General features: G+C 36.2%; 1 pseudogene; it reads right to left on the bottom strand.

Annotated features, from left to right (window-relative positions):
* Positions 1–10,014: 10,014 nt before the first annotated feature.
* Positions 10,015–10,524, bottom strand: LOC106734006 (40S ribosomal protein S20 pseudogene; annotated as a pseudogene).
* Between the last annotated feature and the right edge of the window lie 11,052 nt (positions 10,525–21,576).

Here is a 21,576-nt window from a genome sequence, read left to right on the forward strand (position 1 = left end):
ATTCCCAAATTTGTACTCTTATTTCTAGATCTTGATTCTGAACTCTGGAATAGCTACTGGATATCTTCATCTTTGTATCCCTCAGGAAACTAAAACTCAACATATCTGTGATGTGTCTAAAATATGTCTACATGTCCTTTAATAGTTTTTCCTTTAATCATTGGAGCTTAAATCTTCACCCTTGGAGCATGGGCTAGACTCAGAAACTTGCTTCTAATGAAGAGAACATGGCAGTATGGATGGACTATGACTTCTGGTATCAGGACATAACAGTTATGGCTACTTGTTCCTTGCTTTTGTTTGCCAAGGGCAATGTCAGGACACTCAAGCCAACGGAGAGGCTGTTGTCTTACTTCCTACCCAAATTGTGTACATATTGGTCTTTGAGAATTTCTATGTAAAATGTAATATAGGTTAGTTTCCTTGATTAAAATTCCTTAATGTCCACCTTCATTTTAATCACTTATAATGCTACCCATTTGTTCTATGAACAAATGGCATAAAAAAAAACTTGGGATATTGTGGTATTTTATTCTGAGATATAAATTCAGCATAAAGAATCACCTTTTAAAAATATATGATCTCAGAATATATTTTTAATACCTAAATAAATAAAAAAGTAGTCATCATTGTTGTTGCTTTTTTTCAGTGTTCTTATCTGTCAATATAAAGAATAATTTCAGTTTAAGGAAGCTACTGGCTCATAAAATCCAATACGATTAAATTTTATACCAGATTTTTTAGCATTCCTCAAAATGGTCATTATCTAGTAGAAAACAGAAACAATTCTGGTTCCCCCAGCAGAAATAGCTATTCTATGCTTCTGTGTCTTTGAATGCTTTATTTCCTTTACCTGGAATGGTTTTCTTCTGGACTGTTACTGTTTATAACAGTTTCTTTTGGACTGTTATTGTTTAATAACTGTCCAGAAGAAAAATTGTTTAATCCTCAAGATTTATCCCCACTGACTTATACTGTACAAAATGGTTTCTATCTCCCCAGGGGGAACTGATTTTGGCATATAATTTTGCTTTATATTTTAGGTCATTGGGAAAAATATGCAAAATACATCATGACTTTCCTGATGACCCTATATTTCTATTACTACAACTATCGTACTTTTCTCTTTCGATATTTGCTCTAATGTCTACCTTTTATGCTAAAATGATAGCTCGTTGAATGGCAGAACCATGTCTATGTGCGTTATTAAAGCATTGTGGAGGATGGCCCAGCCTTGTGGCACAGGCAGCAGGGTGCTTCTGTGCCATCCTGGATCCTTTTGGGTGGTTTTGGATTTGGATCCTGGCTTAATCTGGATTCCAGGCATGCTCATGGACATGCTTGTGACCTTGGCTGACTGAAAGGCTGGGAGGGTAGGGTAATCATGGCAGGGCAAGACTCTGTCAAGGATATTTATCTCTTCCCAGCCATCCTAAGAAAGAAATGAATGAACAACGACTCCAAAAAACATTATGGGGAAGACAAACTTGAATAAGGCATTTCATTATATTCAGGGAAATATAACCTCTTAAGGAATATATAATGTGTTCAAATAGCTGTAAGACAAATGAATATCACATTGGTGAAGTAAGTTGCTAATATAATTTAAATAAAGGGAATGTTTAGTTAAGATGACTGGGAAAGGGTTCATGTGAAAATTAACTTAATCAGTGGAATATTGAAAGATACCTGGAATTTTTGAGTTAAGGGAAAATGTTCTATGTGGGAAGAATGATCAAAGCTATCTTCAAGTTAAAATAATACTGGGACTTCTAGAATGGTCGATACATAGTGCTGATGCTGTAGAAGAGTAGAAAACAAGTTTGGAAAGGTTGAGGCACTGGATTCCCACATGACGGACTGCAGTTCAAGTTCTGAACTTGGCAACTTGCTTTCTCACTTTCCTCCTCTGTTTGTCTCTCTCTGGCGAACTCATGTGCCCTAGAGCAAACCTAAATATAATAATAAAAAAATTAAATAGGTAATCCTTTCTAAAAAAGGAAGAAATAAATACAAGTGGGGCCCAATGTAGAACATCTTTAATGCTAGGCTGAGAAATTCAGATCAGAATAGGGAGTTATAGAAACTTTTGTGCTAACTTTCTTAGAGCTAAAAGTTGAAAAGATGAATCTGAAGGCAGTACCTTGGATTGTAAAGGGTAAATCTGGGTGTGATGAGACAACTGAGGGACATATTACAATATCCTGGGCAAGAAGTCAGTAAGGTCTAGATGTATTGAAAGAAGAAGGGCAAGGAATAGGGGTTGGCGACAGGGGCTAAGGGAAAAGCAAACAATGGAACATTTAATAGACACAAAAATTAAAAGTTATCTATTGACAACAATGTGTATGGTAATGTCTTTGACTTGACTAACATGCACTGTATTTGTGCTGGGAAAAGCCATGTTGTACACTGTAAAGAGATGCAGTGATTAAAATTAAATAAAAAAAATAGAATGTCAAAAAAAATAAATAAAAATAAAAAGTAGAGGCAAAGATGCTGGAGCTAGTACTTAAAGGACACTGCCAGTTAATGGGATGTAGAACATGAAGAAAAAAAGGAGAATGTCAACTTATAGTCGAAGGTTTTGAAATATGCTATCTGGAGAAATTGAGAGAAGTTATGAGATGTCAGAAGGGTAAAGGACTCTCTTAATCTGACCTTATAAATATATTGCTTAATTCTGGGGAAAAAATGGTTTGAGGGAACAGTGAGATGACCAAGATGGGGTAACATGATTGGTGCAGAAATAATTCCCTTAAAATAAATTAATTTAATCATGTATTTACTCTATTTTAAAGTTTCTATGACATCTATCTCCCTTCTCCCTAATCACTTCAGTTAGATTGATTATTATTATTTACGACATGGAAAAACTTGTGAATAAGGCCACCTTAGCTTAGGTGGCCCACAGTGGACCTTCCAAACACCACAGATGCATGAGGAAGCCCAGACAAATATGGTCCAGACCACCAACTGCCCATCAGAATTGCAAATTTCATAACTGGTCATTGTTTAAGGTGTTATGATAGATAACTGATAAAATCTTATTCTTGCTCATATTATTGGGCCATCAGCAGTCAGGACACATTTTTGCATAGAAAAACAGAAAAAAATACGGCATGAGTTTTCCAACAACCCAATATCAGATTTGCCTAGTTTTATCCAACAGTGCCCTATGTGTCTCAGTCATCTTTATTAATATAAAGTGCCCATTTTGATACTTTTCTTTCAGTAAATATTTGCTGAATTTAATCTTAATGAGTTCAGATAATGTTGGCATGTCTTCCCAAATCTGAATTAAATCAACAAGAAACAGTCGAAACCTCTTGGTAGGTAGATAGATGAGAATTGCCCAGTCCTTGTCTAAATGTGACTGATGGCTGACAGATGCCAAAAGGCACTTGCTGTTAGCTATTTTTAAAAAGATCTTTATTTATTAGAATTTGAGCTAATACGTTTTTCCATTTACAAGTCATATTTCAGCCCCTAGTTCAATTTTGCACAGATTTACCTTTGGCTCTCATGCAAAGTACAAGTTTTCTGAGAGGCGCAGCACTATATTTAATAGCTATTGCAAGGCAGAGGCAACCACAGCATTACTGAAATCAAATTAATTGGCCAGAGGGGACTGAGCCTGGAAGCATTTTGGATTAAAATGGTTCTCTGGAACAATATATTTCAAATAAAACTGCTTTACATAAAAGTTTTGTTGTAATTCAATCGTATAGGGACTCTTCTTTTCTCACGAAACATCTAGAGTGTTTTTCCAATAATAAACAATGAGTTGGGATTCTGTTTTATCCCTTTCACATTAACTTCCCATATTTCCCATGATGAAATAAAAAATAGCTTACCTGTTTCATTCAGCGTGCTGGGAATGACTTTATTTAAGTGTATTACAAGAGTTTATAGGTGTATATGTGCATATATTTTAATATATGAATCTATAATTATTAGGGCATTTAAGAGATGAGAGAGAGAGCCCTTAAATAGAAAAGAAAGCAAAATCTTAGAGGTAGAAACACTTGTTAAGATCTACTTGCATTCTATTACAGTGTTATTGTGTCAGAAAATGCACTAGAGAAGTCAACTCTTTACTTTCTAAAACATTAGAAACCTGAAATTAAAAGAAGACATTTTCAAGATTGCATATGTATCTATGAGGTTGAAGCTTTTCCAGCATGTTTATATTATTTTGACATATTTTGTCTGTAAGAATTATAGTAAAGACTGTAAGTGCAGGAAATGAGAGACAAATTCCTTAAATGACTGTACTATAGTGTGCAAGATTACCTCTTCTTTTAAAGATAGGCATTAAAGAATTTCTTTAAGTCTTACTAGATATACTTTGAGATATGTTTGTGTTATTAACTTCTATTTTATTCTAATCCTTCTAAAGATGGCTGATACGGAACTTTATTTTTACTTTTTATTCTCTTCAAAACTGACATCATAAGGTCATAGACCCAATCCAGATCCCTGTATCCTGAATATGAGCTATGGCAAAGTTGTGCTGGAAAAGCAAGACTGATATCATGGAAGATTGTTTGATAATAATTTTCCAAATGCTATTTTCTATGGCCCAAAGACCTATTTCTCAAAGAGGCATGTAAATTCAATCACCTTTTTTTTTTCCTCATGTAAACTTAATATATAAAGTTTAATATTAACTTCTCCTTCAATGTTATTTTCATACAAATATTCAGATCTGGCACATACCTTTCAATATCTCCATAAAATGAAACACCTTCTTTTAAGAGAAAGTTCCTATACTTTCTGCTCAAAGGTTTTGTTTGGTTAAAGTAAATGTGCTAAATCTATATGACCTTCATTAGATGCTTTCTATGAAAAATCAAAGCCATGGATTAGCACCAGTTTTGTTTCTTTTAAAACTATATTTTTTCCTTTCCATTAGACATCTGGTTAAAATAAATGGATGGAAAAACTTTCCTACTGATAATTGGTCTGGTCGTAGCCAGATTTTTAGGGAGAGTTGCACATCATATAATTTAAGGGGTAGCAACTTCTGTTAAAGGGCATAGAAGCCCAAGAAGCAGATATGTTCTTTGCTGAAGTCAACATGCTGGACAACTATTTCTGGAAGAAACTTTGTATCTTAGAGGGGGGGAAAACAAAAAACAAACAAACAAACAAAACCTCAATGCCTTTACTTTTACATTTCAGTGTATTTCTTGTAGTTAATAACAAAAACTTAACACAGAAATAGCTGCTTGGTTAGTAAGTTCATTGTCTTTATGTGAAAAACTTTCATAGGAAATGGTTTGGTTCAGCTCTGAGCAGCCTGCTCTTGAGCTCTGAGGAAGCTTGACTTCTGAGCTACTTGATCATCCTTCTGGATAGGGACATTCTAGGGTGATTCCACCTCTTTTTAAACTTCTTTCTTTGGTTCCTTCTCATAGACTAGCTTCTCTTGTATAGCAACATGGGCTTTCTTATACATCTCCTCCATTATGTCTGGGGTTCCATTGTTCTTTATGTTTTGGTGAATTGTTTCTTGTAATATCTTCATCTTCCATCAAGTAAGACACGTAATCTGCAACATTCTGACCCATGATGGGCTTCTACTAAAATTCTATGCTTTCAGAATCTTAACCAGGGAATTGTTTGTTGCTGTGAGAGACAGACAAGACTCCTTTCAGGACCCTCAGAATTTTTAGTTCTGGCAAAATTTGCATCTGAATTGCAGAAGAAGACACCAGGTTGAATAGTGTTGCTTTCCACGCTGTATTCGGCCCTAGTTACTTGCACTTGGCCTTCATAGATCTTGTCTGTGACAAAGTTATTGAGAAGCTCGCACACCAGCAGAAGGCCAGTACAATGTGCTTCAGTATAATTTGCAGGCCATCACACTGCATTTTAGTAGCTAGTGTGCATAAACTGTGCATACTATTCTCTTCTGGTAATATATGGGCTTAAGCAACCCGACAAATGATGTCTCTGTTAGTCAACTATCATGCTGTGCAAACATGTCCTGAGCATGTTACATTTATTTTTACATGGATCACCAAGTGTTTCCAAGCATAGTGATTAATTTTATACTCTCATGTTTTTCTAAATATCACATGGTATTTCTTAAAGTTGGCCTTATTCTTGACAACTTCAACCATCCCCACTCTGTAAAACAGAGATCTATGTCTGCAGCTCGACACAGACCTGCAAACCCAGAAGCACTACAGAGGGAAAAAAAAAATCTCACTTTTCCTTTAATGTTAGAAAGAAAAGGTTAGTGTGAGAAGGTCATAATCAGAATTTAAAGCACAGTTTTAAATTTTATGAACACAGACATTATTAATAGATTTGTGGAAATTATATTAGGGCTTGGATTGAACTTTAGAAATTTCCCTCTACATATTTTGAAAAAAGTTGAAACCAATAGAAAAATTGAAAGAATAATATTAGAAATACCCATATAATATTTACTTCGATTCAATTATTAACATTTTTACATATCTATTCCTCCATGCCCTTTTTCAAAGAAAGTTTTTGAAAATAAATTCATGGTGAAAATACTTGATCCTTAGGTATTTTAGTGATAATTATGACATGGTCACAACTACATTACCACACTCGAGAAACTTAATAGTGGTATGATAATAATATCAAATATAAAATCCATATTATATTTGACACATTTTGTTTTTCATGATTATTTGTTTTCATGAGATTGTTTAAATAATCCAGGCTTGAGGTCTTATAACCTAACTCACAATCTGAATTTGTCCAATTGTTTCTTATGGTTAGATTCAAATTAAACATTTTGTCAAGACTAATTCATAGATTAAGTTTTATACTTCCCATTAAATCAGAAGGCTAATGATGTCTTTTTTTGTTTCTCCCTCTAATTGGGGATGTTCAGTTTGATCATTTGGTTAAGATACTATCTACAATATTTCCTATTTTAAAGATGTTTTTTCTCTTGACAATGAATATGTACTTTGTACATTGATACTTTGAAATAATATGAAATCAATTATCAGCAAATTCTCAGTCACTAGTTTAAGTAGTATTGATAATTAAATCAATGATTATTACACGGATGCTTAACTATGGTAAATTTCCAATTCTTTTAGTTCTGTCATTCCACAGTAATTAACTGGCATTATTCTGCAAAAATCCCCTTGTATTCACCCTCCTTTTTAGTATAGCCATGGATTCTTATATTATCATCATTTTTTATATTCCTTTTTCTTTTTTGCATTTTTTGTTTTTATTCCTAGTTCTTTTATACATTCAATTATGTTACTTAGCTTACAATGTGAATATTCCAACATGTGTACATTGCTCACCAGTCCAGTTCACCATACTAGAAAGTTATCTTCAATAGATAATAATCCACTTCTTTGTCCCATAAATGCTTTGCCTTTCCATTTTTTATCCTTAATGTCCTTCCTCAGACTCTACTCTTTCACCTGCCCTCTTCCCACACTGTATCTGGTATTTATAACCATTTACTTAGTTTCTATATTTGTTAGTCATTCAGTTTTGGCCATAGAGTGCAGACAATATATATTAAGTGGAGACATACAATGTCTCTCCTTCATAGCCTGGCTTGCTCCACTCAGCAGTAAATCTTCCATATTCATCCACTTTCCGTCAAGAGCCAGGGTCTTATTGTTTTTTATGGCTGAGTAGTATTCCATAGAGTATATGTGCCACAGTTTTTCAATCCGTTCAACTGTTCATGGGCATTTGGGTTGGTTCTATGTCTTAGCAATTGTGAATAATGCCTCAATAAACATGGATGTGCAAGTACTTTTCCAATTAAGAATTCTTCTGTCCTTTGGGTAGATACCAAGAAGTGGGACTGCTGGATCATATGGTAATTCTATTTTTAGATCTTTGAGGAATCTCCAAATTGTTCTCCAGAGTGGCTAGACCAACTTACATTACCACCAGCAGTGTAGGCGAGTTCCCCTTTCACCACACTTCCACTAGCACTTACCATTTTCTGTTTTTTGTTTGTTTGTTTGTTTGTTTTTAATCTTAGTCATTTTGACTCAGGTTAGGTTATATCTCACTGTGGTTTTGATCTGCATATCCCTTACAAGGAGTGATGATGAGCATTTTTTTTTTTTTTGGAGAGGTTTTCGCTATAGGGCGCGTGCGGTCGCCAGACAGATAGAGAGAGACAGAGAGATAGAAAGCGAGAAATCACCCCCAAGGAGGGATGGTCATGCCGCAATCCCTTCTCCTCCGTTCTCCTCTCGGGATCTTGGGCACACATGCACACACACCCGGCATGAGTTTTAAGCCACCGGGTCCGGGACGTGAACCACGGTCGACTACGTGGGAGTCCAGTGACATAGCCATTACGCTAACTGCTGGTTCCCTTTTTTTTTTTTTTTTTTGGATGAGCATTTTTTTTATATGCCTTTTGGCTGTTCATACATCTTCCTTAGAGAGTGGCTTTTTCAACTCATTCTCCCATCTTTTAATAGGGTTAATCATCTTTACATTAGTCTAAAATTAGCCTTGGAATATCTTTCAGTTCTTGTGTCTTTTAGATATGTCTCCCCCAGTACTTAACCTCTTCAGTAATAAATGTTTGCCTTTGTCACCCAGATCCCCACTTTAGAACTAAAGAATTTAGTTCCCAGCTATTCCAAAGGTTGAGGGATGACAACTCTTGGCTGTCTACCCAGTCTGGGGATTGACCTTGATTAAAGGTTGTTGCCTTGTTCGGATCACATCCCTTTTTTTGGGCAGAGTTGTATGTGGAGAAGGTAGGAGCATGAATATAATGTCTAACTGATAGAGGCATAAAAACCTTGCTCTCTCTCTCTCTCTCTAAATCAAACAGCCCTAATGTACTCAAAGCTCCCTCTAAGTTCTAAGTTGAAGATTTCTTGTGGCTCCACCACAGCCAATTTTCCTTTTACACTTTCCCCCCTTCTCCCACAATCGTTGACCCCAAGAATATTTTTAAATAACTCTCAATTTGCTAATTGTCATCTGAGTCTACTTCCTACACAACTATGGCAGACAGTTGGCCCGAGAATAGTTGAGAAACTGATCCTAAAGTGGGATGTGGGAGCTAGATCACACAATGGACCATGGGATGGAATTTCTTGGTACAAGATGGACAATGGGATGGCATTTCCTGGTACAAGAAATCATAAAGATTTGCTATAGGTAAGCTGGGATGCTGCTTTGGTGAAAGAAAATGCAATCATGTGTACAAGTAAGCATATGAGATAAATGAGGGAAACACAATTATGAGGGTATTGGATAGTGCTTGCTAGGGCCCAACTGATGCTCTAGGAAGAGAGAATGAAGGACTGAAGAAGATTAATTATCAATAAAAGGCTTAATGTGAAAACCAAAGAGACTGCTTGGAAACACAAAAGATTCTCATTTCCTGAGGTCTGAGGGCAGAAATGGTTGAGGAACAGGCTCAGAAACTAAGGATAACAGAGAAAATGTAAGTTTCCAAACTAGTTAGGCTTGCCATGATAAGACTAGAGCACCAAATAGCAATAAATCAGGCCCAAAGTTATGGGATGGGGACGTTTATTTGCTGCACTTAAAAACCTTAAATCTTCAGATTTCCTGGACCTTTTGAGTTGGCATATGAACTCCTCAGCTCGTTTAGGGTAAGTACTTCAGCCTTATTTCAAGCTGACGCAGAGGTATTATCCCACAAAACAACATACACTCTCCTGAACATCAGTCTCCACTGCTTCTCCTGACCACTAGGCAAACAGCTAGGTTTATTACTGCATTAGTGAAGGACTGAGCTACAAAACCTAGCTTACATGTGCTGGCTTTACATGAAAATACATGGACCTAGATATTGGGACTGGATTCTCAGAGCAGTATATCAAGAGGGATAGGAAATAAAGCTGGATAAAGGAGAGCTAATGGACATACTTTTCGTAGTTACACAGTATTTAACACGTTTGCAATAATACCAATACATAGTGCTGACGTGTTACTTGAATGTTTGTGAAAACTTGGAAAATTAATGGTCCACAAAAGTTTAGTAAAGTCTTTTTTTTTTTAACAGATGATAATCAATTTATTAAAATAGGTGACTTAGGCATCTGCAATGGAGACTTCAACCTCAATTCCTGATTCGATACTATGGAAGTAATCTGTTTAACAATCTCAGAAGGACTGTGGAAATCAATGAGTTGCTTGTGGATTCTCATCTGGAAATGATCCCAAATCATAGAACCTTCACCACAAGGTATTTTTCTTGTAATGATTCTCAACATCTTGGTAGGCATCCAAACTGGTCCTTTCACCTTGAGATTCTTTTCCTTTGCACCTCTGATTAAGTCAGCACACACTCCAGGGACTTTCCATTGCGGCTGGTTAAAGTAATTATAATTTGGTGAATGGCCACTTCTGGCTCCACAGGTGTTTTTCCAGTATCTTTAAAAGCCATGGCTGCAGTGCGGCTTCCTGATCAACTTGCTCCTCTGCGAGAGAGAACAGCGGTGAGTCAGAAGCAGAGTGGGCCGCTGGAGCTCCACTCCACCAGCGTCCGCTTCTTTCACAGAGGACTTTGGTAAAGTTTTGTTAAGTGATTTATACAGTGTTTACTTTGGCAAATAATGAATCTGTACTGAATCCATGCTTGGGATGTAGTTGTGTGGAAAGAAGACATAGTTTGGAGGTGATGTCTATTGGAAGATGATAAATAAAAACGACAGCAACTTTATGAGATACATGAATGTGCTCTGGGGGTACTCACAATTATTAAATAGAGGAACATAATTTCAATGGGACTTTTCTTATAGACATACTAGATGTGGATTCAAACACTTTAATTCGGTAAAAAATTATCCAATACACAGTCTCTCACCAGGAGGGACAGAGATAGAGAACAAGTGAAATATGCCAGATTGTAAAACAAATTGAAGTTGTGATCTTTATTTAAAATTGAGTTTGGTGAGGCAAATCACATGTTCATATCATGTGCATATCCCTAGCATGGAATATATACCCTAAACTCCCCAGAGTCTAGGGATCAAAAACTGGACTTGAGCACATCTCAAGTCCCTTCCAGTTCTATAACTGTGTGAAGCTGAAACAATATTCTGCATGTTACACACGTCAGTGGTGTGCATGACTGCCTTAATTATATCCAAGTTATTGGCACTTAACCTGCAATTCATTGTAATTCTACTATACCATAAAAATTTTGTAGGAGAAATTTTAGTTTATCAATTTAAGGTAAAGCATAAAAGGGTTTAGTGGCTCAAACTTTTTTTATTTTTTCATAAAATGGATTTTTATCTACAACATATAACTAGAAATTCACGTTACCTTTGAACGGGTTTAAAGATTATGTTATAGAAACTATTAAAATAAAGAAAAAATATCAGAATAAAATATTTTAAATCTTTTAATCTCTAATTATAAATTATTTTTTCAAAAAGCTATCTTCTCTGAAAGTAGTTAGTGTGCAATATGTTTTCCCTCATAGTTCATATCTTGAAATACTAACCCACAAGGTGGTGATTTTGGGAGGTGAGACCTTTGGGCAGGTAATTAGGTCATGAGAATGGAGCTTTCCTGATGGGTTTAGCACTCCTGTAACAGGGACCCAGAAAACTTTCTAGCCCACCTTCCCCCGTGACAAGCTACAAGGAGCAGCTGTCTGCAGTTAGAAGAGGATCCTCACCAGATCCAACTACATGCTGTTGGTATACTGTTGTTGGACTTTCAGCCTGTCAGACTGTGACAAGTAAATTCCTGTTGTCTACAATTCAACCAGTCAATGGTATTTTGTTATCACAGTCTAATCTAAGACAGTATGCCTTATTACTATTATATTAAAAGCCAACATTGAAATGAAAAAATTGACTTTAATATAAATTTAATAGATGAGAAAGTAAATCAGCTTTTGATGAGAGAGAACACATAACATGCTATTGATTCGAACCTCAAAGCAATATAAAACCAAAAAGTTGAACTGAAATTTCTATAATTTTCATGAGAGAATGACTTAGGGTAGAAGAGTAAAGATGTTGCAAAACATAAAATAATTTATTGGTATTGGGTTTTCCAAGTATTTGTGGGAAAGACTTGCTTTGACAATTAAATTCAAACATCTCCTATTTGCTACCAATGCAGACATGTACTCCAGTCTATAGAAGAACCACAAAGGAAATTGAAAACCTTTTACTTAAAGAAAAAATGTGCACAAAGCTTATAAGAACCTTTTTTGGAAATAATATAAATTGATTATTTTTTAATGTTTGTCTTTCTCTGGAAGGCATTTGAGCCTTGCTGAAAAATAAGAAAAAGCCAAGTAGACAACGTATCTGTCTCATTACCTGGCTGGATTAAACTGGGCATAATACTGTAAGATTGTTGGCTCCAAATCAGAATTTTTGAAGATTAAGGTTGACGGTTGTTTTATATCCAGCCAAAATTTATTATGTCTAGAAACAATATGTATGTCTTCTTTAATTATGGAAATTTTGCATGATATTGGATGTGATATTTTATAGAAGGAATTAAATTTATTTGTTAATCATTACCCTGATGTGACAAAGTAATTTAGAAAAAAAGGGCTTATCTACTGACTGAAAAGAGATAAAAAGAAAGTTGACACCCTGTGTAAATGCATAGAAACCTAATAAGCAAATATTCAGTTATGAGTAAGAGCACTAATAGCCCTCTCTCCCATTTATTTGAGAGCTCGCACTTAGATTTTCCACTAGATAACAACTCCACATAGAGACAAGACATTCTCCTCCATATACTCGAAGATACGTCTCCACACACACCTCTCTCCTGCATTCCCAGTCAATGTTGATGACAGTTGAAACTGGCATCTTCTGGTAGGAAAGGTGGAATAAAAAAATATAGAGCTTGAAATGAGGAAAGAAATTGAGGATAAAGGGAAACAAAGAGAAGAAGGGATACAAAAAAAGCTGACTTCAGCAGAGAATTTTATGATAATGAGTAAAAAGTAAGATTCCAGGAGTAGATGGGATTGGTGACTGAGGTGTATGGAGTTTGTCCAATTAAGCGATAATCCAAGCTCTCCAAATCACAAAGCAAGAGAGTATCATCATCAAGCTGGAATGCAGAGAACCTGCTGTCTCAGTAATGTGCAGAAAAGCTGTGCAGCGTGGTACCTCCAAGGAGAAATACCTGAGAGTTTAGGGTCTGCTTTGGAAACATCACCCCACAAGACGGAACCTTAATCTGACACTGTGGTTTAGATGTGCTCCCCAAATTAATCCCCAGTGCAAACGTGTTTGGTCTTGAGGACTCCTCACTCACTGCTGGATTTGTGTTGTTGTTGCAGGAGTGGATGCGTTACTGTGAGAATAAGTTAGTGAAGGGTGTGGATTCCTTAAATGAGTCCAGGTCCTCCTTTCCTTTTTTGTGCATGTGCTCTTGCCCTTTTGCCATGGGATGACACAGCAAAAAGGTCCTCACCAGTTGTCGCCCTTTGATCTTGGACTTCTTAGCCTTCAGAGTTGCGAGTCAACAAAATTTCTGTCCAGTATAAATGACCCAGTCCCAGGTATTCTGTTACAGCACACCAAATGGACTAAAACAACATTCATTTTGACACTGTCTCATTACTTCGTTTCTTCATTCCTTTTTCCTGACTTTATTCCATCTTCTATGTTCCCTTTCTTTCTGCTATACTATTGTATTTCCTGCTACTGTTATTCTGTCATTATATATTAAGCAAAATCCACTGTTGCAACATTTCTTGAATGACTACTGCTACGTTGCTGTCTTTTTAAACTTGCTACATTGGTTTTCTGAAATAATAGTTTGGAAATGTGTGTGTGTGTTTTAATTAAGAATATATATTATTCTAAAATGTCAAGAGGGTATCTGGGATATCGACATTTCATCAGTTTTCAGAAGTCATGGGAACCAGCAGTTAGCGTAATGGCTATGTCGCTGGATTCCCACGTAGTTGACCGCGGTTCGCGTCCCGGAACTGGTGGCTTAGAACTCAACGCTGGGCGCGTGTGTGTGCGTGCCCAAGATCCCGAGAGGAGAATGGAGGAGAAGGGATTGTGGCGTGGCCATCCCCCCTGGGGAGTGATTTCTCGCTTTCTGTCTCTATGTCTCTCTCTGTCTGTCTGGTGAGCGCAAGCACCCTATAGCGAAAAACCTCTCAAAAAAAAAAAAAAAAAACAGTAGGCTGCAATTCAACTTTCAAAGTTTGTTTGGGTACTGCATGTGGTTCTCCTCCACAAACATGTTTGTCAACTATTCTGCTTCATGTATTAGGTTGAAGAATGTGGAGGAATGTCAGCATCTGCCTTTAATAAATGCAAATTAATACTATTATCAGAGATGCCTAAGCATAAAGATGATAACAATAATAATAAAATAAAGGGCAGAAAGAAAGATAAGTCTAATTCTTGTTATAGAAAGCTCACTCTGATACATGTACAAGGAATTTCAAAGAGTTCATGAGAAAATAGAATTAAAATATAATTTTATTTTGATTCGAAAAATGTTGAAATTCATTTGTAGTTTTTTCATAATATGCATTTTCCATGAACTTTTTTAAAGACCCCTGCTATAAGTGAATTCTGTCATTATGAAAGATTCTTTAATGATTCTTTTTCAGGTTCATTTAAGTGTTAAGTGTCAAGTGATTGTTTTCTGACTATAAACCAAAGAGACAATGAGTCCAATATGCTGAAGGCCAGTTGAAATACAAGGTAAGAAATGAAGACAAAATAATCTATATTTCAATTAAAATAAACTAAAAATACAGAAATGATTTACCGAAATTTTATTTATTCTCAACTTTTTAGCACTTTCTTTTAGTGAGTTCAAGAACAAACATTATATTCTTCTAATTTATCTACTAAGAAGGCCTGCTTCACTTCTTTGCATTTGTACATGAAGATGATTTTCATGGTAGAGTAACAAGGAATGGTGTGTGTATGTGTGTGTGTGTGTATGTGTGTGTGTGTGTGTGTGTGATTAAGGGAAAGTAATTTTCCTTTCTCTGTTTATCTATACCCTAGGTAGTAGATGAGTTCTCTCCATTTTTATTATTTTTTTAGAGAGAGATTTTTGCTAAACAGTGTGTGTGTTTGCAGAGAGACAAAGAGACAAAGAGAAATTGAGAAATCCCCTCCCTCCTGGGGGAATGGCCATGCCACAATCTCTTCTCCTCCAGCCTCCTCTTGATATTCTGGGCACACACACACACACATACACACACACCTGACATGAATTTCAAGCCACTGGGTCCAGGACTCAAACCACAGTCAACCATAATTAAGTCCAGCGACGTAGTTAACTAAAATTAAAAGATAAGTGTACTGTTGTCTGTTGGCACTTTACCAGAGAGCTCCAACTGTCATCATTTTGATCTACTGTTCCCAGGTAACTCTGGAGACCTTCAGTTTTGTTTCTAAGTGGTTCTCCTCTGTGGAACTGTATGTGAGTCTTTGATTTCAGATGTGATAATAGGAAAGTTACACTTAGCAAGGGCATTATTGGATTAGTGGTCATTATGCTCTGCGAGATCTCAAACCTTTATCAAAAAAATTGTAAGGTTATAGGACAGTAGGTGGCATGGTGGTTATGGAGCTGGATTCCCACATGGCTGACTTCAGTTTGAGACCCCGACCTGATGGACTTGCTTTCTCAATTTCTTTCTCTCTTGCTCTTTCTTACTGTCTTTCTCTGGTGAGCACATATGTCTCCCAGCAAATTAAAATAATAATAACAACAAATAAAATTAAATAAATAATTCTTGAGAAGTTGTAAGGTTGTTCAAGATTGTTGACTTTATGCTATTGACATTATTTCATTCATATTCTTTTCTTCTTCATGCCCTCCAGTTTTGTTTTAGCACTATCACACCTGCTTTAATATTGAAAAATCCTTTTCTTGTCTGTGCATATTCCATTTTCTATACCAATTCTTGTTCTTCATCTCTGTCAAAACTCATATAAAGTTAATTTTTTACAAGGAGCTATCTATGGTTAGTCTGGCTTGATATTTTTCACAACTTTATTGCCACAGTATTCAGAAATGAATTTTGAGGTACATTAAGTAACATTAAATTCACTTACATGGTATCCCCTCATGTGTACTTTAGTTATTGTTTTAGTGTAGGTATTTTTGTGTATAAATAGTTTTATCAGGAGTCCCTGAGGTCACGACTGTGCTATGGATTTATTATATCTCCCCTTGTTTCCATAAAGTTCTTTTCTCAATAAAGAAACATTGCTGGCTGACTGCCCAGACCAGAATATAGCAGCTTCTTTATAGGAATGTCTTTTAATGGGATAAAGGTGTTTTGGAGAACCTGGGAATTTTCTGAGCATTCTCCTAGGTATCGCCCTCATTTCTGTGCTTGCCTTCTTTCTTTCTATTTTTTTTGTATGAATTAAAGATCTGAAAATTTATTTTAATTCAGAAAAAGACAAAACAAAAATATAAACTACCCCCAAGAAAAAAACAACTTGCCTTCTTTCTAAATGCCATGCTAAAGGCTCACTTGCTTTTGTCATCTTTCTGCCATTGAGGACATCCTGGAAATTCCTAACTTTCTTGTTTTGTTTTTCCTGCCTCTGCTTCAATAGCAGAGCTCCATTGCTAATGATTCCCACACTATGACAGTGGGAATGTTAATATCACCCAAATTAAAAGGCCTGTATGTTGCTTTGCGTCTAATCCTCATTGGTCCCTGCTGGGTCCTACAACCAGGCTGTGAAAAGTCCCCCAAATTGTGCAGCTGTCTAATGGTTCTTGCTTAATCACTGCAGCACTCACAAATGGCAGATCACAGATAATCAGAAACTCAAATATCAAAAAGGACATTGAATTTCATGAAAATCCGAAAGGCCTGAACCTTCCTAACTTTTTTTTTTAACTTCATCAGTGAAGAGACAGCGCACTGTGACCTTGGCCACTCTAAAATGCGAATGAGTGAGAATGTGGAAGCCTTGAGGAGAACTTTTCAAAATTGGCTAATGGGAATGCTAGGAGAGACTTTGAGAATGAGCTGAGTACTTCTTGATCATCAATTACAGACATTGGTTAGGCATTCACATATAATTGTCTCTGTATATATTCAATTCAATCTCCCTATTCCTGAACTTGTCTTTCCCCTTCCTCTCTGGGCCTCATTCTTCCTTGAGGTAGTAACTAAAGCAATGAGTTGAGAAGAAAAAGCGCAGGAACCTTAGAAGATTTTTGTCCCCCTACCTGTGGACCCTCAAAAACAATTGATAATGACATTGTTGTAACTTAAAACAGCCCTCAGAATAAAGTTAATGAACTTAAAGCCATATGTATATCATGAAGACACAGTAATAACACATTATATTTAAGATTTTTGCTAAATATGTAAATTATAACTGCTCTTTTATGGAAAAAACTAGATACTCTTTTTTTTAGTTCTTTTTTTCTTTTTAAATTTGCTATAGTTTACATGCACTTGCTGGAGACAGAGAGAGAGAGAGAGAGAGAGAGGGAGAAAAAGAGAGAGTGAGAAAATAAGAAAGTACTCTACAGGAGGGGTGACCATACCACGGTCCCTTCTCCTCCACTCTTGCCTCAGGATTTTAGGCATGCATGCACATGCACCCAGAGTGTTTTTCAAGCCACTCGGTCCAGGAATCAAACCACACCATCGGCTATTTAGAATTCAGTTGCCTTCACCACCCACCATACTATGTGAATGACCCCAAAAGTAGGGAATTATGTGAGCTCATGCATATGTTAATTTGCTTTGCTGAAATAACCATTTTGCTAATATTTATTTTTCATAACATCATCCTGTGACATTACATGTACATGAAAATATTTATTTAAACTAGATAAAGGTGATTGACAGTTTTTTAGAGGAAATATAATAGATAAAACTTTGGGGGATTAAATAATTTTATGTATTCACATGTATGATTTATTTAAAAAAAAAACTCTCTTTATTACAAACCAAACCATAAATTCTCAAAAATGTTAACAAAAATAAGACTCTGAGAAGCATTGTGTGCTCCTTCAATAGAGAGTCACGTTCAATAATGTATAGGCAACTATTATTTCATAGCATCCATCCTAAAATTGAGGCATTTAAAAAGAAACATCTCCAGCTAGCTTGAGGCAAGCTCATCTAGGCTGGACTTGGCTGAGTTTGTTTCCAGACCACAGGTCTGTTGGTTGAATGGGTGGCTCAGATCCACATGTCTTTATTTTCCTTGGGGCAGCAAGCTAGTAAGGGGGTGATCTTCTCAGGCCACTGGTAGAGTGCGAAAGAGCAAGCAACCATCATGCATGCACTTTTTAAGACTTTGCATCACTTTTGCTAACATTCTGTAGGTCAATGTAGTCACATGACCTATCCTGAAATCAATGGGGCAATGAAATATATTATATTCATAGGACAAAGGAGTGAGGAAGTGATTTTCTAAGGAATTATCCAAGGTATTTCATCTAGGCTCTCCTCCATTTTACAGATAATACGGGTACTCTAAACAAAGTATTTCCTGGATTTGGAAATTTACCTAAATGTTCTTGATAGGTTCCTGCCCTTTTCCCATTCAGTTCTCTCTGCCCGAATTGATCTTCCTGCTCTTAACTAAATCCTATTTCTATTTCAAAATTTCTACAACATCATCTCCTCTAGGAAGATTGGACTAAGAGTCTCTCCTCATTTTTAATATAGCTCATAGTATTAGTTAGAATTTCTTTAATTACGTATTGGTCTCTCTAGGGTAAGGTTCAGGACTCGATTCTAGATATATAGGAAGTTTTTGTTAAACTTGAATAAAGGCATATGTTCTATGTTTGTTCTTCCCTTATCTAGTTGTCATCTAGATCCATTTTCCAAGTGGTCTGAGAGGAGAATATACACCAATGATATTCCAATGATGATAAAAACTGAATCTCTTGTCTGAACAGAGCATTAGAAATTATAAGGTACATCCATATTCACATAATTTGAAATAAGAAAGTTCTTTCTCTCTCTGTCTGTAGTGCCTATATTTTTAGTCACTTCCTTCATGATCATCTACTAAGTTTGTCCTTGACCTCTTTGTGCTTACTGATCTCCTTTCCTAGTCATTGGTTTTCGTATTGACAAGTAATGCTGGAGAATCTGCAAAGCTGTGAGTACTATAAATTTTTAATTTCAGTTGGACTCTGAAAGAAAGTCTTTTGGCAATCTATCCTGTCAATAATAACTTCCTTTTATCTCCATCGCTACTACAATTTTTGATAGTAATTTCAGTCTCTAATTCATGTTCCAACTTGTTTTATTTCTCCAAATCAGTAGAACTTGTTTAAAGAAAAAATTGCAGGAATTATTTATTTTGTTTTTATCAAAAGAATGCATGCAGTTGCCTATGTATACCATGTTATTCTTTGCCCTGATCTTTGTTCTGGAATCCTGACACCTCTTCTCCCTCTCAAAAACTCTTTATCCACAATTAGTTCATCCTCTTTTCTCTATAAATATATACTTTTCAAACATTCAGATTACTAAATTATAATGACAGGTTTACATGTTGTCCATTAGAAAACGAGCACCGGAGTTTGATAATTTTAGGACATACAGTACTCATCACATAGTTTTCTGATTGGTACAGAAACCTGGTCTCAGTCAGGATGTGGTCTGGAGTGAGAGGGAGTGATAATACCTCCCTTCCAGAGGATGAGGTAGACAGAAAAAATCAGAGATGGAGAGACACATTCATTTAATCTTCAAAGGCAGAAGTGTTGGTGACAAAAATGAGGTCAAGAGATTGATAGCTGCGGAGGATAGGCACAAAGGGTAAGGTCCCCTGGATTATCAGGGTATTGGTGAATATCTGATGGTCTTTGCCCAATTGTGAGGTACTGGCTGTTTGCAGTATAAGTACCCCCACTTACCCATTATGAGACTCGTTAGAATGTATGAATGAATAGAGCACTTAATAAATACTTGACTGAATGAATGAATTGCATATGATGGTTATTATTGTATTCTTTTGTAATGAAATGTATTAGTATTCTATGTAAGAACTCAAAGCACTGACATTTAAGTGCCCACACTCAACTCAAGTCTTCTTTATTCAAGCTTGTTCTTTTTATATTATTTGGAACAAGATTTTGAATTTACTTCGGAGGAAAATCTTGTCAATTCGATGAAACTCTCTATTATCTTCCTCATCTATTTTATGCTCTTTTCAAAAACATCTTATAATCTTAAATAGACTTGGATAGCATATCTCAAGATTGGTGAGATGTGTTTATAAAAAATTCCAGTGTCGGGACCAGCAATTAGTGTAATGGCTGTATCGCTGGATTCCCACGTAGTCGACCGTGATTCACATCCTGGACTCGGTGGCTTAAAACTCACGCCAGGCACATGTGCGTGCGTGCCCAAGATCCCAAGAAGAGAATGGAGAAGAAGGGATTGCGGCGTGGCCATCCCCTTGGGGAGTGATTTCTTGCTTTCTGTTTCTCTGTTTCTCTGTCTATCTGGCGAGCACACCCGCACTATAGCAAAAAACCCTCTCAAAAAAAAAAAAAAAAAACCCCCCAAAAAAAAAAAAAAAAAGGAAAAATTCCAGTGTCACAAAAAATATCAAAATGGACATGAAAGAATATAGTTGCATACTTTATTCTGAATTTATATTTTGCCTTAGAATTAATTTGAAATTTAATTTACAATTCTAAAGTCAAGGTTATCTACTTGATTTCTTCTAAAGAGGACTTTATTTTGTATCAATATATCTCTCTTTCATTTTTTTGACCTCAATTCTTTTTATGTCTAAGTAACTCCACTAGGAGTGATTTTTAAATTTGCTCTAATTTTCTGAAAAGATTTAGTGATGTAACTTGGCTCGTATGACATTTTAAGAAAGAGGAATTAAACTTCAGGGTATTTGGGACCAGCAGTTGGCATAATGGCTATGTTGCTGGACTCCCATGTAGCCGATTGTGGTTCGAGTCCTGGACCCAGTAGCTTAAACTCATGCCAGATGTGTGTCTGTGTGTGTGTGCTCAATATCCCGAGAGGAGAATGGAGGAGAAGGGATTGCGGCGTGGCCATCCCCCCTGTGGGATTATTTCTCGCTTTTTGTCTCTCTGTCTCTCTGTCTTTCTGGCGAGCTGATATGCCCTATAGCAAAAACAAAAACAATAACAACCAAACAAACAAAAAGAACCTTCATGCTATTTGTTTAAACTTTTCCTTTTACCTGAAATATTTAGTCGGTCTGTGACTTTGACAAAATTCCACTCGATTTTTAAAACCAATTCAAGTGATCTCTCCTTTTCCCACAGAAGTGATCTGTATTTCTTTTCTTCAATCAGTTAGTTATTCTTCATATTGCATTCAACCAGTTCTTATGTTTTCCTGTCTTCTGTGTAGACAACAGAAAATCATGTGATTGCTTTCTGTACCCACACTCATACATATATGTTAAATAAGTGATGAGGGCTGAAGATTCAAGGAAATTTAAAAAAAATTAAGAGACCAATCATATGGCATAATGGTTATGTTGCTGGACTCCCACATAGTTGACTGCGGTTCGAGTCCTGGACCTGGTAGCTTTAAACTCATGCCGGGTGCATGTACATGTGTGCCCAAAATCCCAAGAGGAG

This window comes from Tupaia chinensis, unplaced genomic scaffold, assembly GCF_000334495.1.
Source record: "Tupaia chinensis unplaced genomic scaffold, TupChi_1.0 Scaffold147185_1, whole genome shotgun sequence".
Lineage (NCBI taxonomy): Eukaryota > Metazoa > Chordata > Mammalia > Scandentia > Tupaiidae > Tupaia > Tupaia belangeri.